This window comes from Pipistrellus kuhlii, unplaced genomic scaffold, assembly GCF_014108245.1.
Source record: "Pipistrellus kuhlii isolate mPipKuh1 unplaced genomic scaffold, mPipKuh1.p scaffold_m20_p_30, whole genome shotgun sequence".
Lineage (NCBI taxonomy): Eukaryota > Metazoa > Chordata > Mammalia > Chiroptera > Vespertilionidae > Pipistrellus > Pipistrellus kuhlii.
Genome location: NW_023425530.1, coordinates 54,975 through 60,976, shown reverse-complemented (window position 1 = coordinate 60,976; position 6,002 = coordinate 54,975).

Here is a 6,002-nt window from a genome sequence, read left to right as displayed (position 1 = left end):
TTAATTGATTTTTTTACAGAGGAAAGGCGAGGGATAGAGAGCTAGAAACGTCAATGAGAGAGAAACATTTGACTAGCTGCCCCCAGCATACCCCCTATCTAGGATATGCCCGCAACCACTGTACATGCCCTTGACCGGAATCCAACCTGGGACCCTTCAGTCCACAGGCCGACACTCTACCGCTGAGCCAAATCGGTTTCGGCCATTTCTCCTTTTTGCAAACCAATTCCCCAGGGCCGGTGGGGAGTTTTGTAGATGTATGGAGCTAGGAATGAGAATAGTTTAGTGGGAAACGGAAGCTTCACGCCCCATTCAACTGCCTGCTAAACACCGTGTGTGGCCGGTGGAGACAGTGCAGCGAGAAAACGGACAAATGTAAATTTTCCAATCTCTCGGTCCCGTATCCAACTCCATAGTCTGATTTTGGGCGTCCTCCAATGCTTCTAAGCCATCGCATCTTCCCATTTCACGTTTCTGTGGGGAGATGGACAAGACCAAAGTTTGAGGACCTACGGGGCGTGGCAGCGAATTTCTGAATTAGAGGGGTGTGGGGTGGCAGGACAAAGTGGTTGGAATGGGGTCTCTGAAGCTGCGGTTTGTGAACGAATTTACATAGGTGGGCAACGCAAGTGGCTAACTAGGCGGTGGGGGGATTCTAACTCAAGGGTCTGATAACAGAACCGGCGGGACCTTTTCGCTTCCGTCCCTCCAGCCCCCTGTCCTACAGCCCCCACCATTCCCTCCGGGAGAGACGGTCGCGGTCCCGAGCCGTCCCCGCATGAGGTCACTGCCACATCACGTGCTCCAGCCCCTGGCAAAACCCGCCCACCCCGTTCACGTGACCGGCCTACTTTCTCCCGCCTGCCCTGCTCGGAAGCCCCGCCCCCGGCTCGCCGGGCCAGCGAACTCCCGCCCCCCGCCCCGGCCCAGGCTCCATCGTGGCCCGCGACCCAGCGTGCTTCCTCCTGCCCAATGGAAGCCTGATTGATTGATTTTGGAGAGTAAGGTGGGGGGAGACAATTTGTTATCCCACTTACTGTTGCATTCATTGGTTGCTTCTTGTATGTGCCCCAGAGATGGGCTTGCAACCTGGGTGACCGTTCCAAACAACCGAGCCACCTGCCCAGAGCCTGACCCTCAGTTTTGTCAGCCATTTCCTGTTTGTGCGGATGCACCGAGTTTAGCCAATTAGATAGCTGGAGGGCACCATTCCAGAAAGAGTGCCCTTGCTTCAGACCCCAGGTACAAGCTCCGGGGTCCCCACTTTCCTTTCAACTATACCCCATTGGAGCACCCCTAAATAACATGGCTAGTTTGGGCATTTTTGTTGTTGCTTTTTTTTTAAATTATTTTCTTTTTGTTTTTGAGAAAGAGAGGAAGAGGGAAAAAGAAAGATTTGTTTTTCCACTCATTTATCATTCATTGGTTGATTATTAACTACTTGATTATTAACTTTCACAATCTAGGACTGCTGGCTCCCAATTATTCCCCTGCCTGCCTTCCTGATTGCCCCTGACGCTTCTGCCTGCCAGCCTGATCACCCCCTAACCACTCCCCTGCCAGCCCGATTGTCCCCAACTGCCCTCCCCTGAAACCCCAGTACTCCTAAATGCCCTCCCTTGCATATTCCCTCTTTATTAGATAGGGTTTTTTCTTTAGCATATTGGACAGTCCTAGCTGGTTTGGCTCAGTGGATGGAGCATTGGACTGCAGACTCAAGGCACCCAGGTTTGATTCCGGTAAAGGGCATATACCTTGGTTGGGGGCACATACCCAGTGGGGAGGTGTGCAGGAGGCAGCTGATCAATGTTTCTCTCTCATAGATGTTTCTAGCTCTCTATCCATTTCCCTTTTTCTTCCTCTCTGTAAAAAATCAATAAAATATATATTTTCAAAAAGAAACATTTAAAATTCCTCCATATCTGCCTGGCTGGTGTGTCTCAATGGTTGAGACCCCAGGCTGCCACCCCTGGAAGGGGATCGCACCCTGGCCAGGCTGAGACCCCAGCCCAGGCTGCCACCGCTGGCAGGGGGATTGCGCAGTGGGGGTGCCAGGCCCTGCCGCCTGAGACCTCAGCCCAGGCTGCCGCTGCTGGCACCTCCCAGACGTATAGGCCGGGCTGCTGCCACTGGGCAGAGATTGCTGCCTGGGGACAGGCGCCTCCCAGCTAGACACCCTGGACTGCTGCTGCTGGGCGGACGTGGGGCCTCTGGCGGGCGGGCGGGCGGGCGGGCAGGCGGGCGTCGCTGGGTTTATTCCCTTCCTTCTCTCTGGCCAAACAGTGGCTGTTGAGGATCTGCTCAGGGAGGATTTCACCCTCTGGCCGCTGGGTTGGAAACCAGGAAAACCTCCGCTGCTGGCCTGATGCCTCTGCTTCTTTAATATCGCAGACAGTTCTCCTCCATTGCCAGGTGCACCGGCCTGGAACTGGCTTTGCATTGGCTGCCCCTCCCCCGGAGGCTTTCTCCCCGCTATTCATGGGGGCATTCCCGCCTTCTCTCTAAGTCCCCGCTCACGGGCACCCTCTCCAGGAGGCCACCTCTTTAAAAAGGCAGCCCCGCCGTCTGGCCTGGCTTGGTGATTGAGTGTCGACCTATGAACCAAAAGGTCACGGGTTGATTCCCGGTCAGGGCACATGTCTGGGTTGCAAGCTTGATCCCTACTGTGGGGCATGCAGGAAGCAGCCCTTCCATGATTCTCACTCATCGTTGATGTTTCTATCTCTCCCTCTCTGAAATCAATAAAATATATATATATATTTAAAATGCTGCCCCCCACCCCACCGGCCCCCAAGCCAGTGAGCCCACTTTCAGCATGCTCACTATCTTCCAGCAGGAATCTGCTTGTTACGGGTACTTGTTATAGTAACCTACGTGTCACAGTAGGCCAGTAACCTGCTTGTTACAGGTACTGGTGTCCTCTCTGTCCCCCTCCTCTGCCCAGGCCAGCGCCCCGGGAGCAGGGTCTTTGCTTTGGACTCTGAGGCAGTCCCAGTGCCAGGACCCAGGGGAGGATCAATATTTACCGATTCCCTGATTCCGTTTACTCATGGGAACAAAAGCTGTTCCCATAAACTCCAGCACTGCCCGCCTCCAAAGTTTCAGTGGGGATGACCAGGTTCCAGCCCCAAGTCCCCACGTTCGGAGCCTGGAGTCCGGGGTTAGCCTCCTGGCTGTGAACCGGGGTCCAGACTCCCCTCACCTGGGGCTCTGGGTGGGAGAGCACCCAGATCCCAACCCTGGAACCCAGGCCCTCCAGGCCCGGAGTCCAGAACTGCAGTCAGTCCCCCCCCCACACCTCCACCCCCATCTGGGCTCGGGGATCCAGGATCCAGGATTCAGCCCCGCCCTGAGGTTTTGAGAAGTCTGGCGCTGCCCCCGGTGGAGGTGGGCGGCGGCGGCGCCGGGATGGGGGGGGGGGGGGAATGGGGGGACGGAGGCGGGAAGACCGCTCTGGGCTGCGGGGGGCGCTCTGGGCTGGAGGAGTCTCGCCCGCCGCCCGCACCCCCACCCTCGCAGCAGACCGCAGTGGCCCGTGACGTCCCAGCCCCCTGGGGTCCCGGGGTCTCAGATTCGAACCCTGAGCCCGCGGAGCGGACGGGCCATCTCGGCCAGGCCCGGGAAGGGGGAGGGCGATCGTGGCCCATCGCCGCCGCCCCGCCCGCTTTAGCGCCAAAATTTGAAAATCGCCGGCGCCTCCCGAGCCGTGAGCGGGAGCGGGAGCCCGGCCCCACCCCGGGGAGCGCGGGGCTTTCTGGGACTTGGAGTCCAGCCCCGGGGGTGGGTGAGGGTGGGGGTGGGGAGGTGGGGGTGGGGGGAGGGTAGGGTTGGAGGGGTCTCCCCAAGGGCCCGCTGAGAGGTCAGACCTAGCTTAGGGGCCAGGCTCCAGGGGGCAGAGGGAGCACAGGCCCGCGCGGCCGGGATGGGGTGGCACGTGCCAAGAGGGCCAGGCGCTGGGCAGGGTGGGAGCCCACAGAGCCTGCATGGCAGGCGGGTGGGCATCAGGTTCTTCAATGGGGAGAGGTTTGCAGCCAAGTCTGGGGGGTGGAGGACAGGAAAGGTAACTCCATGCCACCCCAAACCTCAATCATATTCTCCCCTTGATCTGCCTCCTGAAGTATCACTTATTCGTATTTTTGTTTAAATCCCAACTGTCATAAATATTTTATATTCCTACCAGTAGGAGAAAAAGAAAAAACAAAACCAATGGGCTCACAGGCACAAGGTAACTTTTCAGAAAACAGCATAGGCCCAGTTTAGCCAGGGATTCACTGCTGCCTGCCTGGGTTCCAAGGCCGGGCCTCTGTCTCAGGTGTGCAGGGCAGGGGAGCACACACACACACACACACACACACACACACACACCCCGGGTGTACTGGCTGGGTCCCCGAGGAGGGCGGGATCAAATGCCCAGGTGCACGTGTGGAAAGGTGGGATTCTGGCAGAAGGAACAGCTGGCAGGTTCCAGAGCAACAGAAAAGAAGTACTCCTTAAAAAAAAAAAAAATAAAATTATATGCCAGCTGGGCAGGAAGTACTTCTTTTTTTTTAATTTTAATTTTAATTTTTATTGATTTTTTACAGAGAGGAAGAGAGAGGGATAGTTAGAAACATCGATGAGAGAGAAACATCGACCAGCTGCCTCTTGCACACCCCCTACCAGGGATGTGCCCGCAACCAACATATAACATGCCCCTGACCGGAATCGAACCCAGGACCTTTCAGTCCGCAGGCCAATGCTCTATCCACTGAGCCAAACAGGCTTCGGCAGGAAGTACTTCTTAACTGGGGGCAATTAGCCCCCCAGGTGACATGGGGCAATATCTGGAGACATTTTTGGTTGCCGCCATTGGAGGTGGTGGTGCTGCCAGTGACATCAGGCAGTGGCGGGGAGAGAGCAAAGATGTTGCTCCTCATCCTTGAAGGAACAGAATGGTGATCAGCCACAGCGTGGGATGGGGCCCACATTCCACCGTGCCCAGACCCTACTTCATCCACTTGCCTCTTCTGGGCAGTGTATATAAGTGGAATCACACAGTATGCGGAATTTGTGTCTAGTTTCTTTCACTGGACATGCTTTTTCTTAATTAAACGTAATAACAGTTTCAGGTGTACAACCTAACGATTCAATATTTGTATATATTGGGAAATGATCACCACCGTAAATCTAGTTAACATCTATACATAATTGCAATTTTTTTTCTTGTGACGAGAACTTTAAAGATCTCTCTTAGCAACTTTAAAATAGAGTATTGCTAACTGTAGCCATGCCATGCGATACATTACATCCCCATTACTTATTCATCTTAAAACTGCAAATTTGTACCTTTAGACCCCTCACGCATTCCTGCCTGCCCCCATCTGTTTTCTGTATCTATGAGTTTGTGGTTTGTTTTTATGTTTTTTTGTGTGTGTCTTTTTTAAGTCAAGTATGAGTGAGATCACTGAGCATATTTTTAAGGGGTTTTCACCATTTTTACTTTTAAAAAATATATTTTATTGATTTTTTACAGAGAGGAAGGGAGAGGGATAGTTAGAAACATGGATCAGCTGCCTCCTGCACACCTCCACTGGGGATGTGCCCTCAACCAAGGTACATGCCCTTGACTGGAATTGAACCTGGGACCTTCAGCCTGCAGGCCAACACTCTATCCACCGAGCCAAACCGGTTTCAGCACCATTTTTACTTTTAGTCTGACTTCAAAGAGATTGAATGGGGAAATCGAGGCATTGTAAAGAAACCTCAGTGGCGGAGCTGCAATTTTTAAAAAATGTATATTTTTTTATGGATTTCACAGAGTAAAAAAGAGAGAGAGAGAGAAACATCAAAGATGAGAGAGAATCATTAATTGACTTCCTCCTGCACATCCCCCACTAGGGTGCAAGCCCGCAACCCTGGAATCGAACCTGGGACCAGTCCGCAGGCCGGCGCTCTAACCATTGAGTCAACCCGGCTAGGGCAAGGAGCTGCGATTTTGAAGTCCAACGGTTTCGCTCTGGACC